Here is a 25559-nt window from a genome sequence, read left to right as displayed (position 1 = left end):
GCCATTCACAGTTAAAACCCTGGCGGACGGTCCATCGAAGCACCTTCAAGCTATTTCTCTGTCGTTCCAATCCCTAACAGCGCAAGGGAAAAACCACTACTTAAATTTTTCTGTGCGAGCTCTATTTCTCTTGTTTAAGATCATCACTGCCCTCTTCGTAAGTGGGCGCAAACAAAATCTTTTTACACTCTGAGGAGAAAGTTGGTGATAGAAATTTCATGAGCGGTTCCTACCGCCACGAAAAATGTCTTTATTTTAACGATTGTCACGCCAATCTGCGTATCATATCCGTGGCACTCTCTCCCCTATTTCATGACAGTGCTAAACGAACTGTTCTTCTTTAAACATTTTCCATGCCCAAGTGGTAGTACAGGCGTTGTGTTAGCAGTCTCCGTAGCAGACCTTCGACATTTTGTAAGTATTCTGCCACTAAACTGCAGGCTTTGGTTTGCTTTCCCCACAGGATTATCTATGAGATCATTCCAATTTAAATTATTCGTTACTGTAAATCCGATGCATGTAGTTGTATTTACAGCCAACCGGAATTAAAAAGTATTCTTAGTACCCCTGTGGATGACTTCACACTTTTCACTATTTATAGTCAACTGTTACTTTTCGCGCCGTGCAGGTATCTTGTCTAAGGCACCTTGCCATTTGTTTTGTTCATCTGATGACTTTATAAGACGGTGAATGACAGCATCATCTGCAAGTAATCTAAGAGGACTGCTCAGATTGTCTCCTAAATGGTTTATGTAGATCAGGAACGTCAGAAAGTCTATAACACTTCCTTGTGGAACGCTGGGTGTTCTTCCTGTTAACTCGATAACTTTCCATGTATTACAACGGACTGTCACCTTTCCCTCAGAATCTCACAAATCCAATAGCACAGCTGAGACGATACTCCACAGGGACGCAATATGTTTAGACGTCGTTCATGGAGAAGTGTCCAAAACATCCTGGAAATGAAAAATAAGGGTCAGTTTGATATCCCCCGTCGATAGCGCCCATTATTTATGAAAATTAAGCCCAACTTGTGTTTCACCAGAATGACATTTTCTGAGTCCGTGTTGGCTGTTTGTCAATATATCGTGTTCTTCGAGGTAACTCATAATGTTCGAATGCAGTAGATGTTCCAAAATCCTACTACAAATCGACGTTAGTGTTCAAGAGTATGTAATTCAGCGTATTACTCCTAGTTGCTTTGTGGGTATTGCTGTGACTTGTGCTAGTTTCCAGCTGTATATGTTTGCTAAGTAAGGAACTATCGTATCAGCATACTGTGAAAGGAACCTGACTGGTATCCAGTCTGGACCGCCGGCCTCGCCATTATTAAGTGATTCATGCTGTTTTGTCACACCGAGGATATCTATTTCTAAGGTACTCATATCGGCAGTTCTAGATTCGAAATACGGAATATTTACTTCACTTTATTTTTTTTTTCTGGAAGAACTTCAAACATAGCAAAAGAAATACTTAAAGCTAATACACTTTTAATTTCAATGAGGTTTATTCAATATTTTAATGTGCTTACACTCTTTAATCATTTTTATTTATACTGTACTATTTCATGATATCTGCAGTACTTAACGCAGATTTCTGCGCAATATTTCTATTACATGCATTGTGTATCAGCACCCTGAACATTGTTCTACTCTTGTATTGATTCCGAAGAATACATGATTTTCTCAGACAGATACATTTTCCTTTGGAAACACTTGTAATTTGCGATCCTTATAGAATTAGCATCGTAATAATGAGTTAATATTTCCTCAGGATGCTGCTTTCAATCAATAAATTCTGTGTACCATTTTTGGTACGTATCTAGAGCAAGATTTCTGTTTTAAAGAAATCAGGATCAATTCCCTTAAACGTCGCAATATGAGACACTTCTTGTCATGAATTGCAACGATTTTCCTACGTTAAATTAGACACAAAATTTCCTTAAAATCTGCAGAATTTTCTCAAGAATGTCAGGGTTGCGCCATGCTGCGGCTCACGTTGGTGACGTGTGCAGGTTTCTGCCAGACCGTATCGTTTAGTTGACATGGTTGCGTTGTTTATCTTCATCTCGTGTTCACTGGCACCACTCGGTTTCATAAGCGTTGCCTGTCCGCTAGTGGCAGCAGCGGTGCTTATCGATATGTAGTTCTGCTGCCCTATCTTTGGGGCGACCTAATGCTTCTTCTGAGTGGTGTGAGTGTAGAGATCAGTTGGGACGAGGAGCAGCGAGGTCCGCGCAGAGCCACAACACGCCGTGACCGCTGGCGGCCTGTATGGACTACCGGAAATAACGGCAGTGGTCACGAGGGTTCACATCCTCGTCGAAACCGGATCCCGCATGATTCAGTTGAGTGCATTGCAATTTGCGTAGAGAAACCTCCAGCGTTCTGAAATCTCGCGATTCTCCAGTGACTTGGGTTCGTGTTGATGCTCGTAGTGTCGCTGAGGCGAAAAAAAGATAGTGCAGTATATGGGGAAGACGGATCTGATTAGCCATCCTCAGCTTCTACTATTTTCCACTCCTTACATTGTTAAGTTTAACCAGCCGCATTTTATTGTCTTGTGGCCGCTAACGCCCCAGTTACCTGCTCTAAGGGTTAGTATATGTAATGTCACTGTACTTCTCCACACCTTGCCGCTACTGTCCGGTGAGGCGTGCAACTTTGACAGCTTCTTGACTGTGGGTTGGGTGGCGTTCTTCTACCTTAGTGGTAGTCACTCCTTCTTGTTCCAAACCCTCTAAGCACAGTATTCTGTCGGCGGAGCCCAGACCGCCCGTCTGGCTTTGGCGTAATTTTAAATCTTGCATTTGATTTGTTGGATATCAGGCAGCCTCACCAAGATTATTATTAATCGCTCGTTAGACTGCCACTAGTCCGAGTGAACATCTTGTGATCTGAATGCAACTCTTGGCTGCGTTTCTCTTCGCTGGCGAAAGTGTTTTGGTGGGACCTACTGAGAGGTCGATTCCTGGAGTTCTGTGTGTCACTGGTCTTTGTGTTTTATTTTATTATTGTATTATTATGTTACCATCTTTTGTTTCACCTGTTAGGTGATCTGTTGTTCGTTTATTTATGTTATCTTTTGCTATGCCATTTGTCGTTTGACAGTATATTTGTTAAAGTTTTTATAGTTGCCATTTTGTCGTTAAGGCCTTCAGCCGTGATTGTGGTCACTTGCTTTAAATATCTGATTGCGACCACATTGGCTTAATTTCGAAAATTATTTGCTGCCTGTGTTTTACGTATTTCTTAAATTTTAAATAATTGCCATTTTTCGTGTTATAGGCCTTCAGCTGTGATTGTGGTTACGTGCCTTAAGAGTATGATTGTGACCTCACTGGCTTGTTTTAAGAAAATTATTTATTATAAATAAGTGAATTTGCAAAGCAAACCAATAGTAATTGATTCGCGCTCCGTCCACAATCCTATCCTAATCCTGCCTTCCTTAACTGCCATGTTTCAACGGTGTTCCTGCCAGATATTCGTTGCCCCTTTGATTTTTACCTTTTTTTCTGAATTTCTTCCCTCAGAAGTCTGAATAAAAGTCTCACAAAGGCATACCCCGAAATATGAAATCCATATGGCATTAGTTTAAAATAACACTGAATACTGTATAAAACCACAGTGGGCTTCCATGATAATCAAAGTCTAATGGCACATAGCTACTAGTGTCATACAAATTTGATAAATATTAAATGCATCTGAAATTTTGAATTACTTCTTTCAGGTAATGTTCTACGCGGCAGAACCATACAAATTTTTGTTCTTTTATCAGCTACCAAACACGCACTACCATTTACTTCAACACAACATGGATTCTATTAGCGTCACAGCTGTCTGAACACTCAGTCATCAGATTAAAGAACATTTCAAATGGTTCCGTTGTTAATTCGCACTTGCAGCCGTACAAATGAGCATATCTCTTCAAAAATAGTTTCATATTGTATCTTAAACATTAACTAATTGATATCCCTGGTTCTCTGACACCCTAATGTTCTATTGATCTTTCCAGAAATTTCAGTGTCGTCATAGTATCTCTTTCGTCCTGAATATTCTGATTATGATCATCTTTGCGCATTAAGTCATCACTTTATCGATGTCATTATCATTATTGAACTGTATGTTGTATCCCCTTCATAATCCTGTTATAATAACTGCTCCTCTTTTTCCTGCATCTTCAAAAAGTCCCATATTGTGTCCGCAGTGCAATCTTCACTCGTATCCGTCAGTTCATTAAATCCGCCCTACTCTTGACCGCCACATCTCAAACAAAAAGTATCATTTTCATAATTGAAAGTATTCCCGTTTTCAGTTACTCATTCAAGATTAATAAATTTTGCAACCAGCTGATAGGTCGCCCGTTAGGTCATCTGAATTAGGAGAGTTAAGGCGTGGAGTTAGCGGACGACGAGGATTTGGAAGGAAGTTCAGTGTTTGACGTCCCGTCGACATCGAGGTCACTACAAATGAAACAAAAGGTGGGGATGCTTCAAAGAAATGGAAAGAAATCATGTGCTCCTTTTCCAAGGAACAATCCTGGAATTTACCTAGAGCAATTTAAAGAAATCGTGGAAAACATAAATATGTATTGTCGGACTCTGATTTCAATGAAGAGTAGGGAAGCGTACAATCCATCTGTCAGCTGCAAGAGTGTTACGAGAGCCAGTCATTCATAAAATGCAGAGCTTAGCTGCGCATTGTGGTAAGAAAACGTGCAAAGTTTTCCAAAGCCAGAAGTCTGCCGCACCATGTTTGGCTCCCTAAGGAACCCTTTTCTCACACAACCGAGAGAAGGAGGCTCAAAGCAAAACGGAATCTCCTCATTGCTCTGCATTCGAACTATTCAACTATGTAAACTCCGTGAATCAAAATGCACTGCAGTCGAAGTCTGAACGATCGCTGGAGAGTTAGGCAAGACAATGTCCATTGTTTAACTGTAGACGAGTGAGAGACCGTTTGTAGCATCCTATGCTCACTCACTTCATGAAAAATTGGCCAAGGAGGCATATGTTTGCTTTCAGTGGCTATGGTGTAGTATGTATGCAGATGGTAAGACGTGGACCAGGATTTCCGAACGATGTTTTTGATTCTTAATTACTTTCTGTATTGAGAACAGTGATTAAAACTGCGTACATCGAATACTTCCCCTAATTAAGAGTTACTTATATTTTAGTATGTTCTAGCCTTCAGTGATGCAACTGGACTCATCAGGGCGAAGGAATAAACTAAAAGTTTTAATAATGGATATACCGTCTACGTCGTGTGTTAGCCTTATCACGTCATTGACTTTTCTATTTCAGTCGTCAGTCTTCTGACTGGTTTGATGCAACGTGTCTCGAATTTCGCTCTTGCGCCAAACTCTTCATCTCAGAATGGCGCTTTGCGTCTTACGTCCTCAGCCCGTTGCTTGACGTAGTCCGATCTCTGCCTTCCATTACAGTCTATTCTCTTTACAGCTCCCTCTAGTACCATGGAAGTTATTTCATAATTCCTCAAAATACCCTTTAATTTTTTTCCTACTCTACTTGTAATTTTCCATGTGTTTCTTTCTTCGCCGGCTCTGTGGAAAATCTCCTCATACCGTATCTAATCTACTTAACTTTCGATATGTGTCTATAATAACATATCCCAAACACTGGTGAATTCAGATAAACAAGCGGCATTAAAGAAAAAAATCTAGTTATCTTCCACTCGGGTCATGATGCTGTTTCCACCAAAGTTATTCCTGATAAAAGTATCTATATGTTTAGATATGATTACATATGTTTATTTCCGTCCATTATTTTAATTTATTATCGATTACAGTGGTGAGGGTACACAGTGGACAACACACCACTGCAACATGTCACTCTGCTCCCCTCCCCCCCCCCCCCCCCCAATTGTAGGTAAAACACCATTCAGTTTTGAAGAACAGTACGACAATGTCAGATTTTTCTTTATTACACGACTATAGAGGCAAATTTTGCTTTCATCTGATTTCCCTTAACCAAGTTATTATATTTTAGAACCTTTGATGCTGGTATTTTCATTTTCTTTACAAGTGCTACCAATTTCTTAGAAGTTACCTCAGCATGGAACACTGTTGTTTTGTAGAACATATCAGCTGATACTTTGAACAGTGGGAGGCCCCCTGGCTGGCCACTTTTATTATTCTCCTTTATTAATACTTCTGGAGGGGAGCTGAATTAGTTTAACAGGAGTCATTATTTGTCATTGCTGGCATGAGGTGATTTCACTTCCTCTCCTTAATCTTTTATAACCTAATGTTGTTATAGTAACATCAGGTTGCTTTATGGGAGGCCTCTGCAAGTGAGGAGTCCTGTGGATATGAGACAGGCGACTAGTAGCGAGGCCTGGCGAAATGAGCTACGTGGGATACGAGCATGCCATCCTACGCAGAAACACGAGGAAGAAGAATTGTAGGTATGGCGCTTCGCCTTGTCAGGTGGATGACAGTCACTTTGTCGACCGGAGAGCAGGTGGAGACGCCATTGTCAATTCATACGACTGTCGGCAGGACGGCCGAGTTAAAACGCATTTGTTCGAGAAGACGGAACTTTCTCAGCGGATGGTAGACGTTAGGTGCTTGTTGAGAGAAATCGTTAGCCAGATAGGCATCTTCTACCTTTCCTAGAAACGTGACAAAACACCTCTGACACTGGAGAAAAGTCAGGAACGAGTCTCATAGACAGCTTTTAACAATTACAATGACGCTAGCTGGTGGCGGAATGAGCAGAGATAAGTGACTTAGAACTGATGTTAGGAGAGCGTAACACTTACGAGGAAGCTTTTATAGAGGAGAATAAATTCAGTATTCGGTTTGTGGCGTGTCACCGTTCATAGGAGCCACATTTTGGTACAGAAAGGCTGTAGTATTTTGGGAGGATTGGTGGACTTTTTTTGTGGGACGACTGGAGCAATCTGCGTTTTAGGGGCTTAGAAAATTGAGATGTGGAGTAGATGCAGACGTCAACAGATGCGGACAAGGCACGGGAAGGAGACAGTACCAGAACTTGTGCAGCGCTTACATGTCGTGGGTACGTCTAGCCTCCAACGTTTGAGTCTTCAGCTGCCAGGTCGTATCTCTGAATTTCAGCCCACTGAGTCTCAGTTCTCCACTCTGCTCACATTACATTACTAATTATGGGAAGCGCCGCCCACAGCTCTAGCATATTTACACAAGCGCCTGTGCGGTAGTTCCAGTTCAAGATACGTGTCGCTGTCTCACATTCGTCATTACTACCTAAGATCTTTGGGATTCTCAGGTGCTCGTTTCAGCCAAACAGTCACTATGATCGACTTAGTCAGGTGGCAGTATATTTCACAAAATCAGATTCGAGACTAAACTCCATCTCATGTAGTATCTTCCCACACTCAGAACTTGTGCAATTCTCATAACAGAGTACATCGTTGCCATGTACATATAATTGTTTTCTTACGCCCTATAACTTGAATTTCATTTCATAAAAGTCCCTAGTGTTCACTCAATAATGAGTTCATTATCAAATCCATTCCCTTTCTCTGATAAATACTGTGTAAATTCCTCGATTTCCACATTTACTGCAAGTACCTAAGCAAATTAACGCGTTAATAAATCCATTGAATACATGAAATTCAGCACTCGATCTCAAGGTGTGCCTGAGTCTCGATTAATTAACAGTCAGTTAAATTGGACTTTGGAAAATTGACAGACTCTTCCTGGATTGGATTAAAATTGGAGTTATAAACTGCAGTGAGAAAGGAAACATTTTTAATGAGTCATTAACGAGAATTATTTAAAAGTGTGGTAATCTGTAGAATACTTTTGATGTTGAAAATTACTAATCCACATATTTATTTTCAGATTTCTTTTTTATAGACCTTTGTCCCATGTCTCAGTGATTACCTAAGTAATAATATCATTGCCGCGAAGGTTTGGATCCGATATACTATATGTTGAAATATGTACAAGGTATTTGTTACATAATCTGATAGGTTGGGAAATTAACTGTAATGAGGTTTATTTCCTTTTTCAGATTCACTGCAGGGAACAGTAAACAAATTGAATGAGAATGAGGAATAAGATGGGAATAGAATAGCAAAAAATGGATTAAATGATTAAAGATACGGTATGTGGTGATTTAGAAGAGGAGTTGGTCTGTCCCACACAATAGTCAAGTCTGAAGGTCAGAGACAACGACGTAACTCATTTAGACCACACAATGACAAGACATTAATAATACAGATGGTAAGGACAAAGAGGAGAAAGAAGAGGTCGTTTCATGACATACCGAAGATTAATCGAAATCACAAGGTAGAAGAGGATGACAGGCTGGAAATTACAGTGCGACGAGATGAGCTTACTAGCCTCTTCTGTAAATAGACGGACATTTAGTGGCGAAGATAGTTTCACAATACCTGAATTTTTAAAGAAGATAGATGAGGATGCACAGGAGAGGGGAGATGAGCGACGGCAATGGCCAGATGAAATACAGAAATGGACAGATAAAACATAAAACAACGTTAAAGAAACGCAAAGACGAAAAGATGATATTTAAAAGAAAGTGCTGGAGGCTCGGAAAGAAGCAAAACGTGAAGCAGAAAAGACTACTTTAATGGCACTCCAATCATTGAAAGACGCAGAAGAAGCCAAGAAAGTACTGCTACTGTCTATGACTAAAACTACAAGAAAAAGTAATTACGGTATGAACTGCAAAAATTAACTAGTGGAGCCGGCCGTGGTGGCCGAGCGGTTCTAGGCGCTACAGTCTGCAACCGCGCAACCGCTACGGTCACAGGTTCGAATCCTGCCTGGGGCATGGCTGTGTGTGTGGGCCTTAGGTTAGTTAGGTTTAAGTAGTTCTAAGTTCTAGGGGACTGATGACCTCAGCAGTTAAGTCCCATAGTGCTCAGAGCCATTTGAACGATTAACTGGTGGAATCGAAAGCCTGTAAGAGGCCATCAAAATGTTTCCGATTTAGGGCTTTGCTGCGGAGTATATACAAGGTAGAACGATACTGATACGGGTATGGAAGCACCGACATGTATTTACGAATTAGTGTGGAATTCTTGCCTTTACGACGTACATGTGATAAATGTGGAAACGTAAACTATGGCAATGATACCTTCAAATGGATCCAAAAATAACATGCTGTTATTCTTTTCTTGACAGCCGAAGGACAAACACTGCCAGACTTCCGTAGAAGAAAGAATATTGTGTTTATGGGGCGCCTATGGAAATCCACCGTTTTAGATTGTTGCGCCGACTTACAGCCATCTAATGGGTAGGTGATGCTCATTATCATGGCCCACGGATTATGGGTTTCAAGAAACGGGTTTCTCTGTCGTTGGGGACTAGTACTGTGCAACTGTCGAGAAATTAAGGAATGCAAGTATGGCAAAAGGCTTGAGAGAACTGCTGCTTCATGACAACACACATTTCCATACCGCAGATGTCATAATGAAGAAGTTATGCCATATCAAGTGGGAGATAGTCGAGCACCAGACCAATACCCCTTTTTGTGACTACTCCATAACCCAAGGTCCTCGGCGGTACTTTTGGGCAGCCACCGCAAATTGTATAAAGCGTGAGTAGTGACCAGGATGTAGCTACTTCTGTTGGCCGAAGAATTATTAATGACACGAATTACGCCAGCTAGAATAAAGAGCTAACTTATCTTTATTTCTGACAAAACGTGCACCAGCAGTACAAGTCCAAGTAATATCCAAGAGTAATTGGTGTACTGAGCCTAGTCGAATACAACAGCAAATATCACACTGCAATGACTACGCTATAAACTCCACGAAAGGCTAGCAATAGACAATCGACAATAGACTGTCCGTCTCGGGGCCAGCGCTCCTCCTTATATGCAAAAGGCAGAGGGCGCTGCGGACCCGAGCTCAGCCATGGCGCGACCTCTTCCGTCGGCGGTAACTCCCTGAGACGCCGACGGCCGCGACAGGAACTGTGGCCAGCGATGTCACGATCAGGGCGCGCGTGCGCGAGTTGGTTGGTTGGTTGGGTGCGTGGATACAACACCCCTGATGTCTCCCCATGCGATCATACTATCACACAAGCTCTTATCTTTTCTGAAAGTGTCATCAAAACAGGTAATCTTTATGTTTTAGTGTGTACTGATATTGAAAAAGTTAGTGCAAGAGTAGTTCTTCTTTTGAAGGTATGATAACCTTACGTAATTGCCTGTATACACTGATGCATGTATTTACCTTGGAATTAAGTCATTGAAGGCACAACAGCTTTGTCTGTAGTATGTAATTTCCTGCTGGTGATTTCCTGATTAGTGTCAAGCAGTAACCGGCTAACACTGATGCACTCCATTTTCCTTGGTATCTCGATTCCATATCCGAAGTTTGCTGGTGGAAGCGTTCTCCATGATCGTCAGTTAAAGCACCAGAGTTGTGAGGAAAGAAGTCGATGTGAGAATCTAGGAAATGTATCTAAGAAGATGTTGCACGTCAGTCTACTGCAGCAGTCCAGAAGGTTTTCCACAACCACCTTACAGTTCTCTGTTCTCTTATTTATTAGAATGTTTGTTGACACTTTAACAAAAAATGGTTCAAATGGCTCTGAGTACTATGGGAATTAACATCTATGGTCATCAGTCCCCAAGAACTTACAACTACTTAAACCTAACTAACCTAAGGACATCACACAACACCCCGTACACGTAAACAAAGGCACCACTAGCTAACCTTTCATCACATGTCAGGATGGTGTTGAAATGTTCAGTTTCATACAGTCTGATTAACTGAAGACCCACGAAAGCCCTTCATTAATTTTCGCATCACTAAGGCGCGAAAATTTCTTGCGTAGATATAGAAATCCCTTCCCAATTTTGTCCATTGCCTTAACAAAGTTTTAGGGTTAGACCCAGTTTTATATGAAGAGAAGGAGATTTATATTCTTAGATACGACAAGTTCCTAGTCGTAACATTGTGAGATCCTAGTCCATGTTACTGACGCTCGGGCCTATATTTCATAATGAAGTGCTTTGGCGCGGCTATTCCACAGACACAGGAAGCCACAGAATTTAGTGTAGCGGCCCCTGTAATTTGCCTATGAATTTCAGATTCCCAGAAATGTACCATTTAAACTTGTCATAGTTTAATCTCAGTAATAACTGTTTCATGTTACCTTCAAATTCTTTCAGTTAAGTTAGATAACCGATCGGAAACGACACTAACAAGTTGTTATTTTACAGTCGCACACACTTGGTACTTGCAAGAGTCAATGAACAACATTCACTGATCACTTTTATAGTCCATGCCGATAGCTGCCATCAGTCGCTGTGCATCACTACAAAATACCGACTTCTTTTCACTTTCGAATAATTGAAGGGATGGTATATGGCGGTTACAGAACGCAGTCACATTTAACGTCTTGTCAAGGAAATTTCACTGTTGTAGTGTTTAGACTAACATTTCACCTTTCCCTTTCAAGCAAATTCAGATCCCTCACTAGATCACTAAGTTCATACGGAGTTATTTTGTTAATATCTGAACACTCGTCGTTAATCACAAAAGCAAGATCTTTCGCATAACTGGGTTTTGAGAGTCATGATGCAGTTCTGGTTTCACTACCGCCCTCCTCAGTATCACAGTCAGGTGGGGCAGGAACAGGCTGCCCATTACTGAGGCACAAGTAGCATGGCCGACAGTATGTTAATCGAGTTGTCATTCAAAAGTGACAATCAATCTCATGGTTTTAAGATTCTCGCCAGATCATGGATATAGCGAAACCCATGAAGGATCTTTTACGATGCAATCACAAATGAAGACTCAAAACACAAGATATGTAACATACATGAGGAGCCCCAGGCTTGTAGTAGTCCCTGATTTCACAGCCAAAATACCGTCTTCAAAGTTCTTAACATAGGCCTAAATGGCTTCCTTTAGGATTTCAATGTGGCCTGTCCATAAAAGTAGCAAAAACTGTTAGCACTGTTAACGGAACTGTAGGGCATATTGAATAACAGGAATTACTATGACCATACACACTAGCTACACTTTTGTGACACGTTCTTCAGCACACTAACAGAACACAGCTTGTAATAGACAGCAAATAGGCTTCAATGAAACATGCTCCGCTTCTGCCTTACTCTTCCTCTTCCACCTTTTGCTGTGAGCCCAGACTAAAAGTAGCGACGACATACACACAGCTATGTTGCCTGAAACTTCATCATTCTCTCTACCACCAGCAGAATTTCCAAGCCTATATGTGAAACGTTCCCTTAGATCAATTACACAAGACTGTGCTTATACTGACACACAATATTTTTAGCGCAACGCAATCTGACTTTCAATAATCCCTTCAAAAGAATGGCCCTGACTAACATTAAACTATACCTTTCACAAATCACTTACCTCACAAAAATCTTCGTTACTCGAACTACTGCAATACAGTGAGCGCCACTACTGCCAGCTAAATAAAAGATTCAAACTACTGAAGGCACTAACTATTAATAGGCATAGTTAGCAAATGAAAGATTTTGATAGAGAACAAACAATGTATTTACTTCAATAGTGTTCAAAAGTCATAATGTATATAGCAGTTCATGACATCCAATCTTACAAATTTCAAAACTCCGCCATCTCTCTCCCCACATACACCACTGCTGGCGGCTCACCTCCAACTGCGCAACCCTACGTGCTGTTCACATCCTGCTGCCCAACACTACAATGGCAGACAACAATGTAAACTAGCCACAGACTGCACACAGCACAGCCAGTGATTTTCATACAGAGCGCTACGTAACGTTGCCAATAAGAAAACATAAACAGCCTACTTACATAACCCCCATGCTCCCCACGAAAATTTTACAAATTGTTTTGGGCAGTGGTCAATACAGATTTGAAAAATTTTTTCATAATTACAATAACAAAGAAATCAAATGCACACACTTATTGATACAATGTTGGTCAAAAGCTAAAATTTTCTCACAGTCCATAAAGACAGTCCTCATCGTTCATCACAGTAAAATAGCAGTTTTTTTCTCAAAGTCTGAGCAGTAGAAGAAAATGCACACGGAAGTAGCGGATTTCCATGCAATCTTGAAGAAGTAGTATTGTCCTTCCAATGAAAAGACAGTGCTGACTCTTGACATGCAGACAGGTAATGGGCCAAAACAGAGCAAACCCACCGCAGAGTCAGTCGAAGTTGTGAAGAATATCGGTAGGTAGGTCATCACAGAGTAGACCCACCGTAGTCCTGGTAGAGATTACGGTGCAGACCCACTGCAGTCCTTGTAGAAATAATGGTATTGATGGATCATAAAAGTGTAGACCCACTGTAGTCTTTGTAGAGATGGCGAGCAGCCATCTGCTGCGACTGTGCAGGTGCAAAATCACTATCGAAGAGTCTGCGAACAATATAGCAAGTCCATAACCACCACTTGTGCACTCACAAAGTTTTTGGAATTGTCCTTAGAACCAGGAATGCTGTTATCCAGTCCCTTGCTGAATTATTAACACACGTGCAAACACTAACAGTCCCTACTTCTCACATATTGTCCATATACTATGGCCAACTGAAACGTGTGCAGTGAAATGGAACTTACAAGTTAATAATATGATGAACTGGTGTCAATTACAATTTTGTAACATAAGAATACAATTACAAAAGTACAAAATACATCATTAAAGAACATAACAGTACAGATAACATTTGTAGTACAGGCTTTACAAAAGAATCGAAATAACATATACATCAGTGTTACAGGAATTATGACATGAGTACATACATAAAAGATCAGAATAACTTTCGAAACATCAACTTCACACATGAGCATTAAAACAGAACAGAATAAATGTCTAAACATCTTTACAACGAAAATAACATACTATCAGAAAAATTCTACAACATAACTCTTATTAGCTTAACACATTAAGACAGGAAAAACACAAATTCACATAGTGTAATAACACAAAAATACAGGCCAGGGTTTGTTTTCAGTGTGACATTTGGTACTGCAGTCCACCCCAAAACTTCATTCCATATATCTTTCCTCTTATTTCAACATTTGTTTCCACCAAAACAATTCTACCCAAGCATGCTTTATTTATTTATATCTTCACACATTTCTTACCTCATTATTTATTTTCCATCATCTTACCTCATCATTTATTACCAAGAAAATCCTACCTAAACCTATTGTCCCTAAACCCTACTTTTTTGGTTCATATCCTCTTTCAAAATACTTTTTTGGTCTTACCATTTTCTTATAGCTTCTCAATGCATTTCTTCGAATGCATCACAACTCGTTCTCTCATATAGCCTACCCCATCTTAAGCTAACTTAAATGTACTGAGCTCAGATGCTAAACTAAGGAACGAGGCAATGCAGCAACACAAGACAATTAACACAAACAGCAATGATAAAAAATACAAATGGCAAAGCAAGCAGCACAAATTAGCAAAGCAAATGCAATATTACAACTAATATAAGGCAATGCGCAGCAAACAAGAACAATAAATTCGTAGTAAAACTGGCTTAGCGGAGTAATGTAAAGTGACCTTTAGTAGCACCATGCCTCGCAAGCAGCAGCTGCAAATGCCATAACTTATATCTAAACATGACATAGCTCAAGCAGAAATAATACTACAGTAAAGACAACAATGCAAACTAGCCACCGACTGCACACAGCACAGCCAGTGATTTTCATACAGAGTGCTAGGTAACGTTGCCAATAAGAAAACAAAAACAGCCTACTTACATAATGACACTGCTCAAGCAGAAAAAATACTACACTGAAGACAACAATGCAGATAAGGGAAATGTCTATTCACATCTTAATGTCTATGTAATTAAAGTGGAGCACCACAACTTATTCTACAAAATAAATTACCAAGTACCTGAAAAGAAAATTATGAATGCAGTTCCTGTGAAGGTAAATGTCTTTTTGTGCTCCCTCACTTTTTTGAATAGATCATAAAAGTATTTACTGAATCCATAGGCATAAAATATTTATATTAGTACATCTATTAAATTTTATTTCAACCAATGCTGCAGTGCAGCTAGAAACTAGATATTAAACAAAATGAGTAAATAAATACATAAAGCAAGCCATATGGCATTTCTCTCAACTAGCAAGACAATAGCCGTCAATTTTTCTCATCGTTTCATTAGGCATTTCAGAAAATGTCATAAATTACGAGCTCCACAGTCTAATCATATGTTTTCAAGTTTAAGCGTGTCGTATTTGCGATGCTTCCGACTAAGAAATGTCAATAGCGAGGATAATGGCCTCTTTTTTTGTACCTAATGGCTTTCTTTTGTCAGATGACTACCTCTCAGCTGGGCGCCCAAAACGCATTACGTCAAGGTCACTTACCTTTCTTACTGAAATATTTATCACAGCAGTTTCCGCTACAGTGGCAGTCTCATATTAAAAAATTCACTGGTTGAGAATTTGCGTTACAAATGTGTAGAAACAAAATCCTATAAATATAACAGTGTCCAAAAAATATTCGTCGGCATTGTGATTCATTCACGCATTTAGACACATTTCATAACTCTTAAAGTACGATTCTTGGTTTCCAACATACTTTTTCACAAGTCAGAGTCCCTAACCATGACTCATTATTCCTTACCTTATTACACATATACATATTCATCACACTTCTTCAATATTTCATCATAATAAACACGTAGCATAATCAAATTCCTCATATAGCATCAGCTTACTGATCATAAACATACCTCAACAGCATAATACACATCGTCGCCGTAAAAATAACATCATAACACCTCAGTCAAATCTCAAAAACGTCGTAGCTTTCTGCAATAATGTCAAAACCTAAAAAAAATTCTCTGCTCATTTCAATAGTGTCATCTACCTCAAACGTACTTTAAAATCATGCTCCCTTACCAAATACATCATTCAAAGCTCTCATAGTATCACAATGGTTCCAAAAAAATATGGACAGTTCACAAAGTACAGACAAATACAATTTCAAAAGCGTGAAACTATCCAACTGTATAATTGCGTAAACATGTGTCACTGACATAGTAAAAAAAAATGGTTATCTCTCAGTTAAATGATCAGATAGCTGTGTAATTTGTGTGTTAGAGAAACTTGGTACCGATGTGTAAAGTTGTATAAGCAAATACCATATTAGCTAGGGCTCCTTGTGCTTGCCAAACACATGGTACACAAAGGATTAATGTAATTATACCCTCAGGTGTTACAGATTACAGCAATGGAATGAAATGTATCACGGGAAACGTTCTTTGTAATTCAAAAATCTTTAAAAATAAAGGTTTTAAGTACAAAATTAATCACTGAAATGCATGTCCTGTAGCGCGAAATGTGCGTCTTGCTGTAAGATAATTCTGTTGAAGTGTCGTAGTTATCGCCCTCAATAAGCAAAGTTCTGCTGAAGTCAATGTGCTCACCTCATCATAAACAAAAGTGAGATGCTTTGCGTATAGATATCGTAGTTATTATGCTTATTGTCGTGATGAAGAAAGTACTATAATGTAACGTATTGTTGTGCTACGAAAAAGGCTGTCTCATTGTAGCTATACCACAAAAGTTACTACTAAAACATGTTTTACTTTCCAGAAGAATTCAGAAAACCTGTGCAGATATAAAACAGATACACCACATAGGCAACATTGTAAATAGTTGCTCATTAGTAGCGTCATGATAAATCCGTGTAGCTGTCACATAAACTAACCACTGTGTCACCTGGTATCTCACAGAAAGTACTTTAATTCCAGAATGTATTTTCAAGTAAACCAAAGTGATGCACTAAAATCTCATTAGCAGTACTGGTAAATGTTCTAAGTATGTGAGCCTTATAGTCGTTATGTAATCGTGCAACTAACAAGCAAGAATGAACACACACAATAGCACTGTGTCGTCTGTTCACAATAACAATGCATTCGTAATTTCTGTTTAAATAAGTTCTCTTGGTTCTTGACTGGATATTTAACTTCAAACATTGTTGCATATTAACAGATTCTAAGTATGGCAAAGCATACTAGTAATGTAAAGTGAAAAGTTACATGGCAAAGACAAAGTTAAAAAACAGATTTTCATTAAAGATATCCTGGCAGGGTCGCCATATGAAACGTCCCCTTAGAACAATTATACAAGACTGTGCTTATACTGACACACAATATTTTTAGCGCAAAGCAATCTGACTTTCAATAATCCCTACAAAAGAATGGCCCTGACTAACATTAAACTATACCTTTCACAAATCACTTACCTCACAAAAATCTTCATTACTCGAACTACTGCAATGCAGTGAACGCCACTGCTGCCAGCTAAATAAAAGATTCAAACTACTGAAGGCACTAACTACTAATAGGCATAGTTAGAAAATGAAAGATTTTGATAGAGAACAAATAATGTATTTACCTCAATAGTGTTCAAAAGTCATAATGTATATGGCAGTTCATGACATCCAGTCTTACAAATTTCAAAACTCCGCCATCTCTCTCCCCACATTCACCACTGCTGGCGGCTCACCTCCAACTGCGCAACGCTAGGTGCTGTTCACATCAAGCTCCCCAACACTACAATGGCAGACAACAATGTAAACTAGCCACAGACTGCACACAGCACAGCCAGTGATTTTCATACAGAGCGCTACGTAACGTTGCCAATAAGAAAACATAGACAGCCCACTTACATATGGAAAGGGACTGACAATGAATGCTAATAAAATATATTTATGATTAAATGCACCCCCCTTTAACTTGTAAACGTGAGGTAATTCGAATGTTTCATTGTCGTTTTTCTTATTAGTGTGGTAAATATAGTTAAGAAACATTTATTTCATCCTATTTACATTTTCACTGTTGGCTAGTGCGGTACAACTTCGGTCGCTAAGAAAGGCCTTGACAGGTCGACGTCGATGATTGTTATTAGATGAGGATGTGCAGCAGGCTGTTATGAGGTTACTCACACCACGGGACATAGTGCTTTACCTAACGGCTATTGTGAACTTCGTGTGTCGGTGGAATCATCGCCTCAGTGCTCTCTGCCAGTCAGGCATCCTGATTCTGGACTGCATGGCCAAAAAATGGAAACCATTTGATCGTCCCTTATACAGTAGATACAGAATCAAATTACGTTTTTGGAACAAAGTCGAATGAAGCTGAACATAGAGATGTATTTAGAAAAGACAGATAAGTGGGTTGAAAGGATTGGAGTGCAGATTAAAAAGCAGTTACAAGAAGCCATACGTCAATTACAAGTTCACAACCTTCAGATAATAGGAGAGGACGACGAGAAGAAATAAGGAAACAATCACAACAGCTGTTTTATCATGTGCAAGAGAGGATGAGACACTCAATTTCTAGCATTTTATGTCTGTCTGGAATTCCCAAAACATACGGTAATGGAAGCATGTTTAACCCGAAAGCTTGGATTATGCAATTTGATCTGTTGTTATCATCTTTTTGGCCTTTTACATATAAATTAGTGTTTCTTTATGCACACCTTGAAAGAGCAACAGCAGAGAGGGTGAGAGGGAAAAGTACCGCTTGCACCTCATATCATGAATTTAGAGATGTTTTCCACACATACTACTCATCAAGAGAAATGCAAGAACATACTAAGCCCAAAATGATAAAGTGAATAGATTTGATAGCATCAGGATGCAAGAGACCACTGAAGTTCTTTGAAGCTGTGATTAGAATGAATCAATTCTGAGACAGTCCTTGCATGCCAGGTGATGCTACAAGGAACCACATTCTAACTACCTGAAAGTAATTGCTGGGCGATGGGATGAAAATACGAGGGCATTTAAGAATACATTTCATGAGCTCTAATTCGGTTTTGATCAGTTCAGTGCACCACAACGACGGAGAGTAAAGGGAAGTAACTTCAACAACCTTCGCCATGCTGTAATAATATTACGAACAATAACAGAAACCTGACACCTAGGGGAATAAAATATTTCCACTTTCAGTCAGTAGGAGAAAATAGTATATGCAATCACCCAGCTCAGGGATGAGTCTTGACATTGACCAACACTTTGTGGAGAATGTAGCCACTCCGTATGTGAGAGAAGGAGGTGAAAGCATAGAAATCAGGCTACCAAATCAGAGGGGTGATGAACACGGCAGTGTCTCATCACCATACTGACGAGGTTTAGCAGTGGGGGACGGCTGCTGAGACACCTGCAGAATAATTCAGTATTAGCTAAGTAAATATACTCAAGTACAGTGACATATAAAAGTTGGTACTGAAGAAAAAGGAAACAGTTAAGACACAAGATATGTATCCACTAACTAAAGTCACTATAGGAGTTCAACAACTGAAATGGATACTCTTCAACAGCCTATACACCGTAAATTTTATCCTCTGTACAACGGTCTATTGATAAGAGGAACGGCCATGCATATGCATTCGAACTGGAAGCAAGTAAGTCGAAAAAACGTGGTGTGGCAGCATCAGAACCTTCTCAGAATAAGTTAGAATGTACTGACATGGGAAGAGCAGTGTACTCAGATGAGGACGTTTTCAGTCAGTAATGAAAAGAGCAAACACAGAAAGTGAACAAGTTACAGTGCTTACCTTTGTGTCGTCACTGTAGGCTTGTACCAAGCAAAGTACGAAGAGGATATATGGTGGCTGGTATCCTCTTTCTATAACACAACTGCACGCATATATTAACCGGATCCTTTATTCGTAAGAACAGAAAGTTGCTCAACTCAAGATAGTCCAGGTGCAGTGGTACAAGCTCTCTGTAACAGTCCACGTTAGCCTCACTGCTGGTGAAGTACAAAGTTCTGCTATGTACACTACTTAGGTCGCTATGTGCTGCCTTTGACTAAGACTCTATCTGCGACTCCCGACGGCGTGCGACTGAAGAGTTGACTCGGTGACGCACTAAATGAGTGACTGGGCCCTTCGTGGCGGCGACCTAAATACTGGCGGTCGAGACGGCTTTGGCGATGAGTTGGTTGCGAATATGCTTTTGGCCTCTCTCCTCTTCTCGCAACCTCCTTGCCACGTGGTGTGCTGGCAAAAGCTCACGCCAGGACATTCCTACCAACCTCACCCCCTTCGCCACCCCCCCTCCCCAGGAATGCCACGCCGTGGTCGTGTAGTGAGACTGTAAACGACAACAGGGAGGGAGGCAGGACATTGGACAACTCTTGAATGGTGCTACGTGACGTGGCAGAGTTTATAGGCACCTCAAATGGAACTTGCTAGAAGAGGCTACCAGTATGAGTCAATGAGTGTTCCAGAATAGTCCTGCAAAGGCAATGTGCACTCATTGCCATGGCGATTGAGTCTTAGGCCCAGCTGAGAATGTCTGTGGCAGAACGGATTGGTCCTCTACGCATGGGTGACACTGTGACATCATCTGTTCAATGTGGGCGTCCATGCCCTGCCAAGTACAGTGCTGATGCGCTAACTGGTTAGTGTGAACAATTCCCCAAAATCGTTTGTGGAGCAATCATAGCACATCCTTTTGCAATACTTCGTCGGGAATAAGCACACACGATTGCGCACTTTCAATTTGAACTAGAATCACATCCTGTTGAACTGTAAGGCTTTGCCGACGTGCAAAATATCGCCACACAACTGTGTGCTGTAGACTGTTCAATGAACGAGACTAAGACGTGTGAATATAATGGAACAAAATCTTGAGATCTGGGACTGCTTCTGCGGCCTGTGTAATTTTCCTGTAGTTCAAGGGAAAAGATTCCAGCAATTGAGAGTCTTGAGCATCAATTTGCCATCAAGATGCCGCAGTTACATCAAAATCAGAGTCTGGGAAAGGCGAGACAGGCCGTATGGTTCAAATGGCTCTGAGCACTATGGGACTCAACATCTCAGGTCATCAGTCCCCTAGAACTTAGAACTACTTAAACCTAACTAACTTAAGAACATCACACACATCCATGCCCGAGGCAGGATTCGAAACTGCGACCGTAGCGGTCGCGTGGTTCCAGACTGAAGTGCCTAGAACCGACAGGCCGTATGCATTGCCATGCTTTTCCGTAAGTCTGTACACAATTTCATACTGATACTGCGAAAGTAACAAAGCTCAACGTTGAAAATTTTGGGCTGTGCGTGTAGGAACCGGCTTTGACGGATAAGAGAAGGACTGTAATGGCTTGTGGTCTGTCACTAAATGCAGCTTGCGACCACACAGATAGTGATGGAATTTTGTCACACAATACGCAATAGCGAAAGCTTCTTTTTCAATTTGAGAATAATTTCACTGAGTTTAACAGCTTTGAGACAAAAGCAATAGGTATATCTTCTGCAAAATTTCTGTCGAAAGCACAGCGCCGATTCCTTGGGAGAAAAAATCGACTTGCAAACCTACCCGTTTGGGAGGATCAAAATGCACTGAACATCTGTCAGTGAGCAAGGCATTTGAGTTTCTGAAAGGCGTCTTGACTGTCCTTAGTCCACACATAGGTACATTTCTGCGACGCAAGCTATGCAATGGTGCTGCGATAAGAGCGACATTCGGTATCAACCGAATGAAGTATGTTGTCTTGTCCGATACTGACTGCATTTCAGACACAGTGCGAGAGACAGGCACGTCACGGATTGCAAGCAAATGAGATTGGAGGGGTTGCACACCCTGACAGTTTATCATATCACCAAAGTACTGCAGTTGAGTTTGAAAAAAGTCACACTTTTGGAGTCTACGCTTGAGTGCTGCTTGTGACAAAACTAGAAAAAGAGTACGCAAGTTGGTGTACGACCCGAGACGAAAATATGGTGAAGGTAGTCTGAACAAAATGGCAGTCAGCTGTTCCAAGTAGCGTTGGAAAATGGCGGATTCGGAAGCACTGCCGAAGGGGAAATGGAAATACTTGAACAGTCCTTAGTGTGTATTTACAACAAACACTTTCTGTGATTCTTCATCCAACGGAATTTGCAAGTAGGCATCAGGCAAATCTACGCTCCTAGAAATTGAAATAAGAACGTGAATTCATTGTCCCAGGAAGGGGAAACTTTATTGACACATTCCTGGGGTCAGATACATCACATGATCACACTGACAGAACCACAGGCACATAGACACAGGCAACAGAGCATGCACAATGTCGGCACTAGTACAGTGTATATCCACCTTTCGCAGCAATGCAGGCTGCTATTCTCCCATGGAGACGATCGTAGAGATGCTGGATGTAGTCCTGTGGAACAGCTTGCCATGCCATTTTCGCAGCAATGCAGGCTGCTATTCTCCCATGGAGACGATCGTAGAGATGCTGGATGTAGTCCTGTGAAACGGCTTGCCATGCCATTTCCACCTGGCGCCTCAGTTGGACCAGCGTTCGTGCTGGACTTGCAGACCGCGTGAGACGACGCTTCATCCAGTCCCAAACATGCTCAATGGGGGACAGATCCGGAGATCTTGCTGGCCAGGGTAGTTGACTTACACCTTCTAGAGCACGTTGGGTGGCACGGGATACATGCGGACGTGCATTGTCCTGTTGGAACAGCAAGTTCCCTTGCCGGTCTAGGAATGGTAGAACGATGGGTTCGATGACGGTTTGGATGTACCGTGCACTATTCAGTGTCCCCTCGACGATCACCAGTGGTGTACGGCCAGTGTAGGAGATCGCTCCCCACACCATGATGCCGGGTGTTGGCCCTGTGTGCCTCGGTCGTATGCAGTCCTGACTGTGGCGCTCACCTGCACGGCGCCTAACACGCATACGACCATCATTGGCACCAAGGCAGAAGCGACTCTCATCGCTGAAGATGACACGTCTCCATTCGTCCCTCCATTCACGCCTGTCGCGACACCACTGGATGCGGGCTGCACGATGTTGGGGCGTGAGCGGAAGACGGCCTAACGGTGTGCGGGACCGTAGCCCAGCTTCATGGAGACGGTTGCGAATGGTCCTCGCCGATACCCCAGGAGCAACAGTGTCCCTAATTTGCTGGGAAGTGGCGGTGCGGTCCCCTACGGCACTGCTTAGGATCCTACGGTCTTGGCGTGCATCCGTGCGTCGCTGCGGTCCGGTCCCAGGTCGACGGGCACGTGCACATTCCGCCGACCACTGGCGACAACGTCGATGTACTGTGGAGACCTCACGCCCCACGTGTTGAGCAATTCGGCGGTACGTCCACCCGGCCTCCCGCATGCCCACTATACGCCCTCGCTCAAAGTCCGTCAACTGCACATACGGTTCACGTCCACGCTGTCGCGGCATGCTGCCAGTGTTAAAGACTGCGATGGAGCTCCGTATGCCACGGCAAACTGGCTGACACTGACGGCGGCGGTGCACAAATGCTGCGCAGCTAGCGCCATTCGACGGCCAACACCGCGGTTCCTGGTGTGTCCGCTGTGCCGTGCGTGTGATCATTGCTTGTACAGCCCTCTCGCAGTGTCCGGAACAAGTATGGTGGGTCTGACACACCGGTGTCAATGTGTTCTTTTTTCCATTTCCAGGAGTGTATCTTAGGAAAGTAACTTCCTGCACCAAGGCTGTCCATCAGTTCCTCAGGGCGAAGTAACGGGTAAGTGTCAACTTCTGATTGTGGGTTGACTGCAGACCTGAAGACAACGCAAATTCGAATGCAACCAACGAAACGAGAGGAATAGCCTTTTGACTAGCTTGAATGCGAATAATGAACCCATTATTTTCCAATTCTTTCAGTTCACTGGCTACTTTCTCTGTTATAGAAATTGGAACGGTGCGGTCCGGGAAAAAGTTGGGCTATGTATTGTCTTTTAGGATAATAAGTGCCACAAAGTTATTAGCTTTTGACATTCCTTCTGAATTAGTTCAGTAAGTTGTTTAAACAAGCTAGCGAGACTGTCCTTAGGATCACAAGCCGATATGGGAAGTACATTGTCTAGGATGCAAAGGCCAAAATAAATCAAAGGCATCTGAGCCGAAAATGGTCTCACAGTCTCTTGATTTCAACACAGTAAAATTCACTGCACTATTGTGAGATTTGTACATAAGCAGCAAGAAACTACACTGTCCTAGCACTGAAATTTTCTGTCCGTTGTTAGCGGTGAAGTGCTAGCTAGATTTATAAAGTCGAGGTGAGCCAAACAGTTCGTACGTGGCACGATTAAGCAAAGTTACTAATGCATCTGTATCTAACTGGAAGTTCACACGCCTGCCAGCAATATGTAAGGAGACAAATAGTTTGTTATAACATCATTGCACAGCACTGTGGTGACACGAAGGCACGATCTTCATCTTACTTTTGGCAGATCCTTTTGTAGATTTGGAAAACACAGCGTTCAGTGCATGTGGACGAGCTGGTTTTATGTCTGAGCGGGCAGATTTGGCGTTTATGTGCCGTTGCAAACAACCTGCTTGGACATGGCCTCTTTTTCCACACGTGTAAGACCTTGCGTTACGTGATGAGCAATACTAGAATTTATGGAGAGCAAAACATTTAGGGCAAGACTTCACTAAGTTCGCAAGTTTCTTTACATTTCGACGTGGCTATCCGAGCGGCTGTGTACGCGCTTGTTTGTTGTCCCTAGCAAGAGGCGAGTCGATCCGACAAATCGGGGCCTCATCAAACTTGTCGGACTCTATGACACCCGAATCATACTGCTCTAAGATTTGCAACACTTGAGAAAGTGATGGATCAGAGTGTTTTAGGGTCTGTTCAACTATTCTCTATGTGGGACACTAAATTTTATTGCATCCCTAACCATTAAGTCACTGTAAAAATTGCCACAACAACACTTAAATTTACACTTCCTAGTCATACCCGTTAATTGTGTGTACCACTGACAGTACGTCGGTTCTGGATTTTTCGGCAAGCGAATAAAATGATATCTGGCTGCAGCTACTTGGACTTTCTGATCACTGTACTTGGTTAACGCAGCGATTACTTCGTCATAACTGAGTTCGTCGCGAGACGCACTTGGGAATAGTTTTGTATTAACCTGAACACTGCGGACGCCGCAATCGAAAGAATATATTGTAGCCTAACAGTACCTTGAACAATATGAACTTCACAATATGTTTGGAAGTGTGACAAGTATGCGGGCCATTCCTCTTCGGTCTCATTCAATTGCCAGAACGGTGGTATCCCTGTCGGCGGCACTTCATAGTAATGACGGTTTTTCTGTTGAGCGGCGATCGCGACATGTGCAGCAAGTAATTGTACCGTCGTCAGCAAGGCAGAAATTTGTTGGCTCTGAAACTGAATAGCTTGTATTAGATCCAGCACATTGGCCGTCTACGGCAGAGGCGCAGGCGAAAGGGTTGGACTTGTGGGGTTTGTACAAATATGTTATAGCAAAAAAAAAAGTAAAGCCTCTGAAAGGAGAAATATGTTTAGTTCTACAACTCAGCTCCAGGAATATGTGCAAGAACAAAAAAAAAAATTAGCAACACTTGAATACAATCACCCCTGACATCTGGAACAGAAGAGAAGGAAGCAAGTAAACAATCTGCACTGAATTATACTCGTCGCCAATTTTTGTGTCGTCTCGTTGTCACTGTAAGTTTGTGCCATGATAAAAAGGGAGAGGACGTTGGGAGCCATTATCCTCTTTCTAGAACCACTGCACGCATATATTAACTGGGTTTGTTATTCATAACAACAGAAAGTTACTTAACTCAAAATAGTCCAGGTGTAGTGG

This window comes from Schistocerca piceifrons, chromosome 3, assembly GCF_021461385.2.
Source record: "Schistocerca piceifrons isolate TAMUIC-IGC-003096 chromosome 3, iqSchPice1.1, whole genome shotgun sequence".
Classification (NCBI taxonomy): domain Eukaryota; kingdom Metazoa; phylum Arthropoda; class Insecta; order Orthoptera; family Acrididae; genus Schistocerca; species Schistocerca piceifrons.
This window is presented reverse-complemented; position numbering follows the sequence as displayed.